This window comes from Schistocerca serialis, chromosome 10 (assembly GCF_023864345.2).
Source record: "Schistocerca serialis cubense isolate TAMUIC-IGC-003099 chromosome 10, iqSchSeri2.2, whole genome shotgun sequence".
NCBI classification, from domain to species: domain Eukaryota; kingdom Metazoa; phylum Arthropoda; class Insecta; order Orthoptera; family Acrididae; genus Schistocerca; species Schistocerca serialis.
The window spans coordinates 214,433,019-214,450,953 of NC_064647.1; positions in this window are offsets into that span (position 1 = coordinate 214,433,019).

Consider the following 17,935-nt stretch of genomic DNA (forward strand, 5'->3'; position numbering starts at 1 on the left):
ACTATGGGACTCAACTGCTGAGGTCATTAGTCCCCTAGAACTTAGAACTAGTTAAACCTAGGGACATCACAAACATCCATGCCCGAGGCAGGATTCGAACCTGCGACCGTAGCGGTCTTGCGGTTCCAGACTGCAGCGCTTTTAACCGCACGGCTACTTCGGCCGGCTTTATAAGTTAACCCAAAAAGCTTAACAAATAAGGAAAGTGAACTCACATCACTACTTGACGTCAAGAAATGTGGATCGTCGTTGACGATGGAACTTCAGTCTACTGGACCGCAGGGAAAAAAAAATCACAAATTAGGGGACAGCAATACCGCAACAAGATGTACTTATAAACTGGGATAGCTGTTGATTGATAGATAGCTTACGGTATGTTATGGTGACTACCGCCTTGCAATTAGGTTTCCAGCTATATTACACAGTATTCCACGCATAAATATCTGGTATGACGGAAGCTCAGGAACTCTTTCTAATTTCGATTGGCCATCTGTATTGCCAGAAACGTATTCCTTGAGACTACACAAAGAACTTTTTGTGAGAACGGATGGAAGGTCAGGGCCTGCTATTCCAACAACTGTGACCAGAGAGGGGACGGTGGAGATTAGTGTTTAACGTCCCGTCGACTACGAGGTCATTAGAGACGGAGCACAAAGTCGGGTTAAGGAAGTATGGGGAAGGAAATCTGCCATGCCCTTTCAAAGGAACCATACCGGTGTTTTTGTGAAAAGATTTAGGGAAATCACGAAAGACCTAAAACAGTACGGCCGGACACTGTTTGAACCCTCGTCCTCCCGAATGCGAGTCCTGTGTGCTAACCACTGCGCCACCTCTCTCGTTCAAATGGGACTAATATTTCATGCGGCAAGCTTAATACAGACCAAGTCGAAAAATGTCACCTTCATGCGACAAGCTTAAGGGCTCCGGAAAGGCTCAAAATCATGAAAAGTTCAATTTTTACTTTTTTGCGTTTTCTGAATCTGCAGACTATTACCTTTTAATAGATATATAATTTATTCAATTCCGAAGACTACAACTATTTTTAAATTTTTTTTGAAATGTGTTCTACATGGGCGTGACCCACTGTGGCGCTGTTAAACTGCTGTCAAATGGTGTTATTATTAACGTCCGTGTTCATCAGGTACATTTTAGTGATGTGAGATAAAGTATGTGTTGTGGCTAACCTGTGATGGTTCAATATATATTGCTGGTGTGATTGTCGATTGTTTCATGTTTATTTACTCTGTCGTTATCTCGAAAATATTCGTAATTAATTCTGTTTCTTGAGTCTCTGTTTTGTTGAAGTATAATAATGAGCAAAAGTAAAGTTATTAGAAATCCTCTGAAGGCTTTTAAGAAAAGGAGAAATGTTGGAAAGCCAAAGGTACGTGTTATTACTGTAAACAATAAAGACGATAACCAAGTGAGTGAACCTAACCTCTCAAGTACACCTGCCCATAGCAGTCAAAGTGGAAAAGAAAATACTTCACAGAAGAAGCTTGGTTCAATGAGTGAAAACTATGAATGTTTTATGGCGAATCGGATGTGAATGAAATATTTGATATGTCGGTTCTCAAAGCAATTTTTTCAAACTGTGTAAGATGTATTCATTGTAGTGAAGTTGGTCTGGAACTCCCCATAATAAAGCACGTAGGACTTGCTAGTGAAATACAACTGAAATGTGATAAGTGTTCATACATGACCACCTTTTGGAACAGTGTTGCAGTAACTGCAAATAAAGAAAATGGTAGCAAAATCTACGCACACAACAACGAGCGATGCTTGCTTTAGACAAGGAACGCCTTCGGGCTGCAGACAGAGCTGTAAAGAGTCTAGAAATACAAGCAAGAGTAAACAGGAGTAGGAACAAGAGGAAGCTGGAGGAGTAGTTTGCAGAGGATGAAGATAATCCATCCTATGGACCTGGAATGCACTAAAAAGTTAATCCAATCTTTGTCGCTCGATTCCCAAAACTTTTATTTTCTCATACTAATTACATGTTTTATAAGGATCCTCCAAACGATATTTGTTTCAAACTTTCAGTAAATGTTACACAGTACCTTCTGCATAATTTAACACAGCCTTTTTCCAAAAAACTGTATATTTTTGAATATATAAATAAAAAATTGCAAAAAATGTTGTGAATTTTCATTACAATTGAAAAAAAATCATCTTTAATAACTGAACTAAAATTTTGTAAAATCCCTGTGTTAAGTTGTAGCCCATATTCCAACAAATAAACTGTGAAAAGTTCAACTTCCTACCTCAAATACTTTGTGAGGAAAGATGTAATTTATAAGCGTTATTTTAACATTGCAAGTATAGGGCGTTCCGGAGCCCCTTAGTAGAGACCAAGTCGAAAAATGTCACCTTCATGCGACAAGCTTAATACAGATCAAGTCGAAAAATGTCACCTTCATGCGACTAATGTATGGCTGTGATGCTGCAATGTTACAATCAGAGACAACACATTGTTTTCGTATAATAACGTTATTGCGCTGAGTTACACTGTGTCATCAAAAGAGACACCAAAAACATACGTTTTTCGTATTAGGTACGTTGTGCTGCCACCCACTGCCAAGTACTCCATATCAGCGACGTCACTGGTCATTACACTTCGTGAGAGAGCAGAATGAGCCACTCTGCAGAACTCACAGACTTCGAACGTTGTCAGGTGATTCGGTGTCATTCGTCTGTACGAGAGAGTTCCACACTCCCAAACATCCCTAGGTCTACTGTTTCCGATGTGATAGTGAAGTAATATGACAGTTAGGCGGGAGGTGAGAAAACTTGGATTTCATGGTCGAGCGACTGCTCATAAGCCACACATGAGGCCGGTAAATGCCAAACGACCCCTCGCCTGCTGTAAGGAGAGTAAACACTGGACAGGTTCCAGGGGCCTTGAGCTCTCCAGAGAAAGACCTTAGACCGTCAGATTAACAACTCCGTGATCTGTAACTGGAATTTTAAGTGTTTGTACACGTTTCTATTTCAGCTCAAGGGGGAAGAGCTCTTTGCATTTTTGTAGGACATGGAGAGGTGCTGATGTCTTTTGCACACTGCTGCCCAATTTAGATTTTCACTTATTTTTACTGCTAGATCTTTGATGACGGAGAAAAGTTGATATTTTTCTCGTTTAGGATTAAAATTGGTACGCAAAGAATCAGCCCTAGGTGGAACTGAAGTCACAAATTTTCCACAATCATGGTTCCTTGGAAAATAATGAAGGACATTTCTTACACTGTCTGATTCATCCCCACTTTACGAACAATTGCCCGAGTGCTGAGAGAGATTACGCCCTTTACCGCTGTACATTATACGGTCTGACAGTTATGACATTAGAGAAAAGTGGTTGTTTTGATATCCTCTGAGCCGCGCGGGATTAGCCGGGTGGTCTAAGAAGCTGCAGTCATGGACTGTGCGGCTGGTCCCAGCCGAGATTCGAGTCCTCCCTCGGGCATGGGTGTGTGTGTTTGTCCTTAGGATGCTTTAGGTTAAGTAGTGTGTAAGCTTAGGGGCTGATGACCTTAGCAGGTAAGTCCCATAAGATTTCACACACATTTGAACATTTTTGATATACGCTGCAGTCTCCTATAGCTTGTCGGTTTAAATAATTATCACGCTGTATATACAGGGTACGGCCAAACTTTAAGGAAACATTCCTCACACACAAATAAAGAAAAGATGATATCTGGACATGTGTCCGGAAACGCTTAATTTCCATGTTAGAGCTCATTTTAGTTTCCAACGTGATCAAATTGTAAATTTTCACAATCAACATGTGTGGGCTGACGAGAATCCGCACGCAATTGTGCAATCACGACATTAACACAGATTTTCTGTGAACGTTTGGGCAGGCATTGTTGGTGATTTCTTGATTGGGCCCCATGTTCTTCCACCTACGCTCAGTGGAGCACGTTATCATGATTTCATACGGGATACTCTACCTGTGCTGCTAGAACATGTGCCTTTACAAGTACGACACAACATGTGGTTCATGCACGATGGAGCTCCTGCACATTTCAGTCGAAGTGTTCGTACGCTTCTCAACAACAGATTCAGTGACCGCTGGATTGGTAGAGGCATACCAATTCCATGGCCTCCACGCTCTCCTGACCTCAACCCTCTTGACTTTCATTTATGGGGGCATTTGAAAGCTCTTGTCTACGCAACCCCGGTACCAAAAATGGCTGACAGGCTGAAAGCCATTGTTCAAGTACTCTCGTAGTTGGTCGAGTTTTGCACAAACTAATAATTACAAACCAAGCAAACCAAGTTCCACAAGAATGTACTTTTGGTAGGTGCACATTGATATAGATCGTTTTAAAAACAGAATACAATTTTCTCCCAAAGTTTGTGAACTCGGTTAAGCAATCCATCCACGGAGACTGGATGACAGTAAGCTGCAGAGGCCGGCTGTGTCCGTCAGGAGGCAGATGGTCAGCAATGGGCAGCGGCGTCGAAGTGGAGCGAATGGCGGTCTGTAGCTCTGGCTCGGCGTGAACTAACTTTGCATGTTGGTGCACTGAACTAGATAATGTCGCACGGCAGGATACCGCAGGAACTATGTTAGGTCACGTGAGTCACGGGTGCATACTGGTCTCGCCCCCTCCCGGTCCGTAAACCCGCCTAGTGGAGCTGCTGCAAAACTGTTCCTTGGTGCAGAGCAGTTGCGTGGCATTTAGGCAACCCGCGACGTTGCTTTGCTTTACGGGTTGCCGGCAGTACAGGCGGAATTCAGCAACATTCTAGTAGGAGTTACTGATATTTTAGACTGATGAGCGTAGAATGACCATCCAACTCCGCTTGAGTTTTGAACATGTTGAGCTTTATTCTGTGCCCATTTTTGATAGTGCACACAGGTCAATATTGAATCTATCGGTTTTGCCCTTACAACTGGAGATGATCAGCATACATGTGGTATTTGCAGTAGGCCAAAATTGATGACTGGTCACTGACGTAAAATGAAAAGATTATTAGATCAATTATCGTACCCTGGCGGAAACCTGGTACTACCTTCCTCCATTGTAACCTTATTGTGCCGGACACGACGAATTGCTGGCGTAAGATACGGGGGAAATCACCCTGGATTTCAGTTGGAGACAAACTTTAACTGATAAAGGTCCCGAGTTCGAGTCTCGGTCGGGCACACAGTTTTAATCTGCCAGGAAGTTTCATATCAGCGCACACACCGCTGCAGAGTGAAAATCTCATTCTTTAACTGCTAAGTTTGGCAAACAAGATGTAGAAGTCGACAGTGTTGTAGGCTCAGATGATACCTAAGAAGCACGTGATGGTCGCCTCTTGTCCATCCGCGACAAGCCTCAAGTAATCACTTACCTCTATTATAGCAGATGTGTTGCGATGTTTACGGAAACCTGATCTGTACTGGCCTCATAAGTTGTCTGGAGTTAGATAGTTTGGTTGCTGGCCGTGAGCTATATAATCTAAGGCCTTGAACAGTGAAGAAACCAGAGGCGCTGCGGCAACGTCCATTTTATTAGGCTCTGACCCCGAACAACTGAAGAAATGAATGCAATGGCATGTATAAACATAATGAACTTAGAAACCCAGAAATGGGAGAAAATAGCCGTAGTCATAAAATGACGAATATTATGGATTTATAATTTAGTAGTCAAATATTGGGACCTTATATAAAACAATTTAAACATTTAGCGCCCAGCACCGATCAAGGTGCCATGATGGAGCAGTACAGATTGCTGACGTTTATTTCTCGATGGTGTATCAAAATCGAAATGTGGCAAAAAAAGTTTAATAACAAGCATCTGATTGAGTTTTAGTTCTCAGAATTGCAATTAATGGGTATTGATACTCATTTTCGTAATCATTTCTGAAAGACAGTATTCTCCGAAGCGAATTTCGACACAACTTCCTACAGTGAACACTGCAATAGCATAACTATGATAAGGAAGTAGTGTATTTGTTTGAAACATCACTGAGCTGATGCGCTGCTGGCGCCAGTCTCCATCGATTATCATCCCGATCGTTGTGAGTCGATTTTAGATGCCTGCCTTTTATTATAATCGTTGTTCTGTCTTGTTGGAAGCAGTTTTAGAATTTGATATGAGTTACGTGAAAGCCAGATTCCATATAAGTCATGAAGCATTGAGTTATGTCAGTTAAATTTGATTAATGGTGGTATTATGAACATTGTTTCAATTAGTGAAAATTGGTTGAGTAAATTTTGAGAGACCTGTGTCTATCACACTTAAAAGCATTGATGTTCTAATCTGAGTCCTGATGCTGCTTTTGTGTGGCAGGTCCCTTTATTAAAATCGCTGTTACTGTTGGTTTCATTAACATCATATGTTTGTAATAAAAAAGTCTATGGCAACTACAAACTGGTTATGTGTTTAATTTCGATGTGTCGATGTGTCGAAAGGAAACACACATCAGTGGCGGCAGAGCGTGGTTACGATCCACTGACCTTTGGGTTATGGGCCTAGCACGCTTCCTCCTTCATTTTGGAAACAGACAATGAAGCCCTCAGCTGGGTGTTGGGCCGCCCCCGCAAGACGGGTCGTATCGCACGCTGGGCCGTCCGCATTTCTGGGTTCCGTTTTCAGGTGTGGCTTATTAGGGGCAGTGATAATGACTGGCGGACGCCCTTAGTCGTATGCTCGAGGGAGAGTCCGGGGAAGGCGAACGCAACGTCTCTCCGAGACACTCGGGCTCTTCTGCGACATAGCCGGCAAACCAGCTCAGCAATACGGCAGCAGGTGGCAGATGGCACGGTCAATCTGGCTATTGTGTCGCAGGGGCCTCTTGTGTAAAAGTTGAGACAATGATGCTCAAGGTGTGTATTCCACAGGACTTAGCATGGTCCTCACATATTTTTATGATTCGGCAGTGGGTGGACATTTGGGGTTCTATAAGACCTTCAACCGAGTTAGTGAACACATGTTTTGGCCCAACTTGTATCGCGATGTTAGGCGATTTGTGGGTAGCTGTATCCAGTGTAAGCGCGCTAAGCCCGATGTGGGTCAGCGCAAGGGCCTACTACAGTCTGTTAGGGCTGACCCCACTTTTATCGATTAATCTGACCACTACCCCGTACCAAGAGGGGAAATAGGTACATACTGGTAGCTGTCGACACCAATTCCCGCTTTACTTGGCTCTTGCCAACCCGAAGCATAACGACCGAGATTACGGTACAGCAGCTGTCCCGGATCGTTTCCTGATTTGATCCTCCGAAGAGTTTCGTGAGTGATAATGCTGGCACATTCTTGTCTAAGATCTTCAAGGGTTTCTGATTTACTAACGGAGTTAAGCATATCACTACCACTCCCTTTTATCCCAAGGCTTCTTTCGCGGAACGCGTCAACCACAATTTGAAGGCCGCTCTCTGTATTTACCATTCCCGCACACCTACTCGCTGGAACACTACTTTACCTTGCCTCAATTAGGTAATTACGCTACTGGCCATTTAAATTGTTACACCACGATGATGACATGCTACAGACGCGAAATTTAACCGACAGGAACAAGATGCTGTGATATGTAAAAATGATTCGGTTCTCACAGCATCCACATAAGGTTGGCGCCGATGGCGACACATACAACGTACTGACATGAGGAAAGTTTCCAAACCATTTCTCACACACAAACAGAAGTTGACCGGCGTTGCCTGGTGAAACGTTGTTGCGATGCCTCCTGTAAGGAGGAGAAATGCGTACCATGACGTTTCCGGCTTTGATAAAGGTCGGATTGTAGCCTATCGCGATTGCGGTTTATCGTATCGCGACATTGCTGCTCGTGTTGGTCGAGATCCAATGACTGTACGCAGAATATGGAATCGGTGGGTTCATGAGGGTTATATGGAACTCCCCTATCTCTAATTCGTGGGAGATGAAAGACCTTCTCCCGCTTCAGGTGATCCCTGCTGGGTTGCGTGAGAATTGGCCTCGTATCAATAGCAGTCGAGATGACATGCATCTTATTCGTATGGCTGTAGCGGATCGTGCAGCCATTTCTCGATCACTGGGTCAACAGATGCGGACGTTTGCACCACAAAACCATCTGCGCGAACAGTTCGACGACGTTTGCAGCAGCACGGACTATCAGCTCGGAGACCGTGGCTGCGGTTACCCTTGGCGCTGCATCACAGACAGGAGTGCCTGCGATGGTCTACTCAACGCTGAACCTGGGTACACGAATAACAAAACGTCTTTTTTTCGGATGAATCCAGGTTCTGTTTACAACATCACGATGTCCGCATCCGTGCTTGGCGACATCGCTGTGAACGCACATTGGAAGCGTGTATTCGTCATCGCCATACTGGCGTAACACCCGGCGTGATGGTATGGGGTGCCATTGGTTACGCGTCTCGGGCACCTCTTTTTCGCATTGACGGAACTTTGAACAGTGGACGTTACATTTCAGATGTGTTACGACCCGTGGCTCTACCCTTCATTCGATCCCTGCGATACCCTACAATTTAGGAGGATAATGCGCGACTGCATGTTGCAGTTCCTGTACGGGCCTTTCTGGATACAGAAAATGTTGACTGCTGCCCTGGCCAGCACATTCTCCAGACCTCTCACCAACTGAAAACGTCTGGTCAGTGGTGGCCGAGCAAATGGCTCGTCACAATACGCGAGTCACTGCTCTTGACGAACAGTGGTATCGTGTTGAATCTGCATGGGCAGCTGTACCTGTACACACCATCCAAGCTCTGTTTGACTCAATGCCCAGGCGTATCAAGGCCGTTATTACGGCCAGAGGTGGTTGTTCTGGGTACTGACTTCTCAGGATGTATGCACCCAAATTGCGTGAAAATGTAATCACATGTCAGTTCTAGTATAATGTATTTGTCCAATGAATACCCGTTTATCGTCTGCGTTGCTTCTTGGTGTAGCAGTTTTAATGGCCAGTAGTGTAGTTCTGCCAGACACGAGTCTACTGGCACTGTATCCATCGATTGTTGTTTGCTGACATTCCGAACTCCCCTATCTCTAATTTGTGGGAGATGAAAGACCTTCTCCCGCTTCAGGTGATCCCTGCTGGGTTGCGTGAGAATTGGCAACGGGCCAAGCATAACATCGACCTTGCACACCGTGAAGCAGCTCGGTACGCAAGGGTAGACGCCCCTTTCATGGGAAGACTGGTGATGTGGTGTTTGTGAGGGATGTCGTCGGTAATACAGGGTACGGTTTTAAGGGGAAACTTGGCCAAAATTCGAAGGTTCTTGCTGGATCGTGAAGATTCTGAGTCCCGTCAATGTTGAGGTCAAGGACCTCGTATCTGGTCGTAAATCTCGGGTCCACCTGAGTCAGGTTAATCTCGGGGACCGGGGCACTTCCTCTAGTCTATTCAACCGTTTTCTTGCCTGCCCCTCCCCCTCCCCCCCGTTCATCTTTATGGTGTGGAGGTCGAGTTGGTGCGCTGCTGGCGCCAGTCTCCATCGATAGTCATCCCGATCGTTGGGTGTCGATTTTCGATGCCTGCTTGTCTTCTTCACATGTTTGGTAGATGGCTATTTAACTCCGAATCGCGCTCTTCCGGGGCTTACGTTAGGGTATCAGCTGTGTGAGCGACGGTGACGTGTGGAGCTGGCGAGTGGCCGAGTCGGTACGACGGAGGAGCCTGGGCAGCTGCTGCGGCGTGTTTCGCCGTTTGAATGCAGATCTGTTGCAGAAGGTGATTGGGATTTCCTTGAGATTTGAAGGACAGGTTTCTTTCGCGTCTGTTACATGTTACTAAAAGTTAATGAACTTGAGACGTCGAATGTTTCCTTGGTGGATTCTGTTCATGTTAATTGAATACACGAGTGAACTGAAAACGGTCTTGATTGTTTCATTTACTTGTTACTCTATTTGATCTGGCCGCCTGATATATTAGTGGTATTTAAGGGAGTGCTATCCTTGGCGGATGGGCTGGCCGAGCGGTTCTAGGCGCTACAGTCTGGAACTGCGAGACCGCTACGGTCGCAGGTTCGAATCCTGCCTCGGGCATAGATGTGTGTGATGTCCTTAGGTTAGTTAGGTTTAATTAGTTCTAATTTCCAGGGGTCTGATGACCTCAGAAGTTAAGTCCCATAGTGCTCAGAGCCATTTGAACGATTTTTGAACCTTTTTCCTTTTTCTATGTTATTATTTTGTTTGTCTAGAGAATTGGCTAATCAAATTTTAAGAGCCGCTACTGGATAAGTGGTCACATAGGCTACTTTTGCTTGGGTTCATTTGTGCCGTGTATAATTAGAGATTTATTTATAACCAGTTGGGCAGATATGTATTGTGTATCTGATGAGCCAGAATATTGTCTGCCGCTGATGTGTTTATGTTTCAGAAAACTTGTAGTGGTCGAATTGAGCAAACGCCGATCGGGTTATCACGGTGTAAGAGGGAAATTTAAGGACCTGGATCGGTGTCTATAGTTACGTTGTTAGTGTCCTGTAGTTCCATTTATCCATGAAGCGTTGTGGTTTTCTGGAAGTTTAATTGTGGCTCAAAGTTGAGTATAGTTGTACTTTACCTTTTGGTCCGTGAATCTCCTGTATCTAGTATCTCCTGTGTCAAATCCATGTCAGTTAAATTTGATTAATGGTGATTTTATGAAAATTGTTTTAACTAGTGAAAACAGCATCAGCAAATTTTGAGAAATCTGTGTCCATCGCACTTAAAAGCATTAATGTTCTAATCTGAGAACTGCTCCTGGTTCTGTAGGGCAGGTGTCTTTTATTATAACAGTTGTTACTGTTGGTTTCATTAACAACATTTGTTTGTAGTAAAGAAGTGTATGGAAACTACACTCACACTCATAAATTAAGGATAATTGCAGAATATGGTGTCACACAACGTGGCACTACGCAAAACTGGGACTAATAGCATAGGAACATAGGGAACACACACGACCCAGATCTGTAAGTCCACGGTATTGGTGATAAGTTGAGAAAACCGTCCCGAAACATATGTGCTACAAAATGGGCCACTGTTTCCTGCACATGTGCCCCATCATCAACGTGGGATGTTTTCACCATGCACACGTACACAAGCCACACAACGGGTTGGCACACTCTCGATCAGGTGGTCGAGCAGCTGCTGTGGTATAACTCCCCATTCTTTCACCAGTGCCTGTCGGAGATCCTGAAATGTCATCGGGGTTTGAAGACGTGTAGCGATACGTCGACCGAGAGCATCCCAGACGTGCCCGATGGGGTTTAGATCTGGAGAACAGGCAGGTCACTCCATTCGCCTGATATCTTCTGTTTCAAGGTACTCCTCCACGATGGCAAGTCGGTGGGGCCGTGCATTATAATCCATCAGGAGGAATGTGGGACCCATTGCAACTCTGAAAAGGTGGACATACTGGTGACATCCCAATATACCTGACCTGTTGCAGTTCCTATGTCAAAGACATGCTGGGGTGTATGTGTACCAATCATGATGCCACGCAACACAATAGAACCACGACCTCCGCGCAGGTCCCTTTCATGTACATTAAGAGGTTGGGTCCTGATTCAGTCCAGATCAAAACATGGAGAGAATCACTGTTCAGACTACACGTGGACACGTCCGTGATCATAACCTGGGACCACTGTTCCATTGACCATGTACTGTTTTCTTGACACCAGGCTTTACGGGCTCTCCTGTGACCATGGGTCAGTGGAATGCACCCTGTAAGTCTCCGGGCGAATAAATCATGTCTGTTAAGTCATCTGTAGACTGTACGTCTGGAGACAAGTGTTCCAGTGGCTACGGTAAGGTCCCGAGCAAGGCTACCTAAAGTACTCTGTGGCCGTCTGCGGGCACTGATGGTGAGATATCGGTCTACTTGTGGTGTTGTACACTGTGGACGTCCCGTACTGTAGCGCCTGGAGACGTTTCCTGTCTGCTGGAATCGTTGCCATAATCTTGAGATCACAATTTGTGGCACACAGAGGGCCCGTGCTACGACCTGCTGTATTTGACCAGCCTCCAGTCGCCCTAGTATTCAACACATCATAGCCTCATCAATATGTGCAATATGTGTTCCTTGAGCCATTTTCAACACACAGTCTCCATTAGCACGACTGAAAATGTCTGCACACTTACTCCCTGCACCGTACTCTGACATGCACCAACACACCTCTGTGTATGTGGACTGTGTCGACTGCTGCGAGCGCAATCATGCAACGACCGCAGGTCAAATGCACTGCAAGGACATACACTGAGGTGATTTAAACCCGGCGAACCGCCCACCAGAGCGTTGTTTCTCCATGTATCAGCATTATCCTTAATTTATGAGCGTGAGTGTACAAACTGTTTATGTGTTTAATTTCGATGTCTCGAAAGGAAACACACATCAACCACAATGAGCCATGTTGCACCTCACGTTGGTGCCGTTGGTAGGTTGGCATCGTTTAATAGGGTGTCTCATTTCCTTCTTGTGTTTACTGGCGCCACTACATTTGCTAACGTTGTCTGTCCATGAGTAGCAGCAGCAGCGTTTATCGGTATCTAGTAATGTGAATTATCTTTGGAAGGTCATCAAGTGTTCCCAGGTCAGAGAGTGTTGGCAGTTCGGTTGGGACGGAGCAGCAGTGAGGTCCAGCAGCGCAGAGACGTGCCGGGACCGCTGGCGGCACGCAGGCACTGCAGGAGCGAGGGGCTGCAGTTGCCAGGGCGACAACCTCGTTGTCCACCAGACCCACGACGTTTGAGTTGAGTGAACATTAACCCAGTAGTGAAACCTCCACTATATTCAGATCACGCCGTTTGTTCGCGCGTTGCTGCTTGCAAGGTTGCTGAGACGAAGAGCTACCAGTGGAGTGTTTGGAGTTTGCGAAATTAATTAGCTGTCCTCCACTTATTATTTTTAATCATTGAATTCCTTTTCTTTATTGATCCGGTATTTTTCTGTCTAGTGGCCGCTAACGCCCCAGTTACCTGCCCTGGAGGTTAGCGTATTTTCGCGGCAATGTACGAGGCCTGTTCAGAAAGTAAGCTCCGATTGATTGCCAAATTGAAACCACAGTGAACATCAGAAATGTTTTACTTGTAACAATTAGCTATACATTTCAGCTACTTCTCTACGTAGTCGCCGTTCTGACTTAGACTTTTGTCATAGCGTTGCACCAACTTTTCAATAGCCTCATCATAGAAGGCAGCCGCCAGTGCTTTCCGCCAATTCTCCACGCTGGCCTACACCTCGTTATCTGTGTCAAAATGTTGTCTGCAAAGACAGCGATTCATGTGACCAGAGATGAAACTCAGGGGGAGACAATTGCGGACTGTATTGTGGGTAATCTCACATTTCCATTTGAAAACGATGCAGGAGCATCTTCATTGCCCCTGCAGAATGCGGCTGAGAATTGTCTTGAAGAAGAAACAGCACGACAGTTATGTAATGTTGGCTGCATAGCTTCAGGCGAAATTTCTCACCAGGCCCTCGTACTTGGCGGCAGACACTATTTTCTAGACATCTTTACGCACTCACTGCGAGCTCAGAAATGAGAAGAGCGACGTGATGCTAACTGGGGTTATACTAGAGCTTTATCGGATTTTCATAGTCGTTTCCATTTCGCGACCGATCGGAGCTTACTTTCTGAACGCCCCTCGTACTTTTTTCTCGCCTTGCTGCTGTTGTCCAGAAAGGCGTGTAGTTCGACAGCCTTCTTGATTGTGGTTTGGATAGTTTGTTTCTTTTGGACTACTTTGGTCGTAGTGGTTCCTTCTGCTCCTGGATGTTCTAAACACTGGATTCTGAACACACAGTGCTGTCCGCTGGTTCCACCTTGCCTGGTTATTCCATCGTTGTGTTGGTTACCAGACGGTGGGCAGATTTTGCAAGAGTGTTGGTCTGCATTTAAACTGTCACTGGTTTGAGCTGCCATCCGGTTAAGCAAATACAGCTCTTGGCTGCCTGTCTCATCGTTTACGAAGTTGAGCGACTTTCCCGGTGCGAAAGCAAGTTCACAAAGAAAACCTATGGAAAATAAATAAAAATCCCCGAAATATTACTGTAACTGTAAGAGCAGATTAAAATACATTGAATGAGTGAATTTACGTTAAGCACTGAGCAGTAATATGACCATGAGCTCACGGCCCATGGTGCGTGGCCTGAGCAAGACACAAAGGCAAAGTTCTACTGAAATTCGAATAAATTATGAAAATAAATTCCGTTATGGGGTTTAGTGGTAATCTCGCACCTGATTTCAACATCTGGACTTCATTACCGAGCAGATTTCAGACAGTCTAATACCTCTGTTAACATTCCCAAAACGAGAGCGGCGTCTCCATATCTGTCCAACGCCGCGACCCAGGAACAAGTCATCCACAGGACACCTCGCCTGACAGTTCTTTGTTCAAAAGGTGGTGAAGGGGATGGTTCGTCAACCCAACGGAGCCATTACCCGGGCCTTCGCGATCTCTCTGACCTGACGCGCCCATCATCTCTGCTAAACTTGTTCACGTTTAGGGGGTTGGTAGAATCCTACCACAGAACGACTCTACACATGCAACGCTACCACCTCGACCAGAGCTTTCTGCTACATCACATACTATCTCATTTATATAGTCCAAGGTCGGATACGGGAAAGGATACAACGAAACGTGGCACACATGAAATAAAATGAATAAATAAGTAAATAAACACCACTTAGTCCATTCTCTTCTGTTCTTCATACACGGAATTCATTTCTGCAGAGTCAAAACACTCCGGCTAAAGTTCTCCTGTACCGGAATTAATTGGAAAAAATATGGATCGGGACAACAAGTTCTGCATTAACGATTTTTTGATGCTGCAGTAGAGTAATCATAATGCTTTCATGATGGTAATGCTTTTTTTCCAATTTAGCTCGGTGGAAGCCTTTTTGTATGAAACGGTTCCAACTCACCTGTTTCAGAGTTACCTCCAGATAACCGGTGTTAGCAGGGTGCGCTTTACGCCCTAGTCCTCTATAGTGCCACCTCATTTCACACCTTTCTGCCTGATTAGAACGCAGGGCCCACTGCACCAGCACGAAGAGGTGTGGAGGCTGGCAGCAGGCCTATTCCCGCTGGCCCAGCACGGCGCGGATTCGCTAGGCCGGTCCCTTTTGTTCCCGCCAGACTGAGGCATGGCCGAGCAGCCCGCACCGGGCCTGAGTTACCGCCGCGCTAAATCGCACAGTTATTGCCGGCCACACATCCATCCCGGCCCTCTGCCGAGTCAGCAGGAACTGGTGCCAGCAACCTTGGCAGGTATGTCTCCGCCCCAACCCTGTACCCACCCGTATGCTCGTCAGCGTGAGTTATATGCATTCTGGCTGCCGGACCAGCAGATGGAAATGGCAACCGTGATTCTGGTTCACAGTGCACCAGCGAACGATTCTCATTTCGTGGTGATTCATAATCGATTATCGAAATTTATAATTATGATATGACACACACCCAATACGAGTTCATAAAATATCAGTCTTGTGAACTACATCTATCTCTATCTTCTCACGAAGTAATGAGTGCTATCTGTAAGTGATGTCAAGTTTATTCCATATTTTTGGATTTCCGAAAGGCTTTTGACACCGTTCCGCACAATGGACTTCTTATCAAACGGCTTGCATATGGAGTATCAAGTCAGTTGTGAGACTGGATTTGTGAGGTCCTGTCAGAAAGGTAGCATTGACGGAAAGTCATCTACTAAAACAGAAGTAATATCTGGTTCTTGACAAAATAGAACACCGACAGCCGTCCTTATGATTTTATTGTATTTTGTTGCAACCAGTTTCCACGTTTCAATGCGGCATATTCAGGGCGTTGTTGATGCGGTACGGGTTGATTTGGTCCCTATATATATCGTATCAGTTGCTGCATAACTGGATACGCTGATAACGTGTCACCACTCCAAGCATCAACTTATTAGCGGTTGATTGTTGGAGTGCTGACACGTTATCAGCGCATCCACTTATGCTGGCGACTGATGTGATGTATATAGGGACCATATCAACCCGTACCGCATCAACAACAGCATAAAGATGGCGCACTGAAGCGCTGAAACTGGTTGCAACAAAATAAAATCAAATCATAAGGACGGCTGTAGGTGTTTTGTCACAATAGCAAACGGCCGTCGTTCCAAATACATCCTGCAAGCCGGCCTGTGTGGCCGAGCGGTTCTAGGCGCTTCAGTCTACATCTACATCTACATCTACATCATTACTCTACAATTCACATTTAAGTGCTAGGCAGAGGGTTCATCGAACCACAATCATACTATCTCCCTACCATTCCACTCCCGAACAGCGCGCGGGAAAAACGAACACCTAAACCTTTCTGTTCGAGCTACGGTCGCAGGTTCGAATTCTGCCTCGGGCATAGATGTGTGTGCTGTCCTCAGGTTAGTTAGGTTTAAGTAGTTCTAAGTTCTAGGGGACTGCTGACCTCAGAAGTTAAGTCCCATACTGCTCAGAGCCATTTTAACCATTTGAACTTCCTGCAAAAAGGATGGACATACAAAAACGTAATATCTGGTGTTTCCCATGGACGTTTTACAGACCCTCTGCTGTTCCTAATCTATATAAACAATATCATAGACAAACTGAGCATCATTCTCTAAAATCGCCAGATGGTCAGAACTAATGGCAAAATGATTTAGACAAGATATCTGTATGGTGCAAAACGTGTTATTGACTCAAAATAATGTGACATGTGAAGCGATCTACATGCGTTTTAAAAGGAATCCGCTAAATTTCAGTTACGCCATTAATCACACAATTCAAAACGCTGTAAATTAAGTTGAATACTTAAGGATTACGGTTACGAATAACTTAAATTTGAACGATCACATTTTGTGAGGAAAGCGAACTAAAGACAGCGATTTATTGGCAAAACAATTATAAAATGGGACAGATATACTAAAGAGACTGCCCATATTACGCTTGTAAACCCTCTTCTAGAGTATTGTTCAGAGGTGTGGGGTCCGCATCAGATAAGACTGACGGAGGACATCGAGAAGGTTCAAAGAAAGACGGCTCGCATTGTATCGTCTTGAAGTAGGCGAGATAGTGCCACGGAAAGGATACGAGAATTGTGGTAGTCATCATTAAAACAAAGGAGTTTTTCATTGCGGCAGGATCCTCTCATGAAATTTCGATCACTATGTTTTTCCTCCGCGTGCAAAAATATTTTGTTGGCGCCCACCTACATTAGGGAGAAACGATCCATCGTAATAAAATAATAGAAATCAATCAGATGTCGTGCGGAATGATTTAAGTGTTCGTTATTCCCAGGCGCTGTTCGAGAGTGGAATGATAGAGAAATAACTTGGTGGTTCGAAGAACACTCTATCAGGAACTTAATTGTGAATTTGCAGAGTAATCATTTAGATGTCTAGTCTATGTGGATGGCACAAAACGTTAATTAGCTACGACAAGGAAAGCATCTCCGAAAGAGAAGACGTTTTTAACAGTGAATATAAATTTAAGTGACTGAAAGTCGTTTCTGAGATTATTTGGAGTGTTGTAAACGATAAAACTATAAGTAGTTCAGACAAGAAACGACTAGAATTCTTTTTTCTTTCTTTTTTAATGTGATGCTACAGGAGAACGTTAATTATTAAATGAGACACCGTGTAACTAATGAGGAGGTACTGTATCGACCTGGAACGAAAATAAATTTGTGCAAGCACTTGACTTAATGAAAGAATCAGTTGATAGGACACATTCTGAGTCCTCAAGTAATCGTTGGTCGTATTGGAGTCATCAAGGAACTTTATTGGAAGGAAATGTGGTGGAAATAAAAGTGGTAGAGCTATCTGAAGAATACAGTAAGTAGGTTAAAATTGGTGTAGCATGTAGTATTTATTCGGAGATAAGAGACTTGCACAGGATACAGTAACTTGGAGAACTGCACTAAGCCAGTGCTCCGACTGAAGACATCAGCAACAGTTTCAGCGTTGAAAGTTCTCACGTCCCAATGCGCAGTTACGTGAACGGGAGCATCTAACGCGACCATCCTCCCTA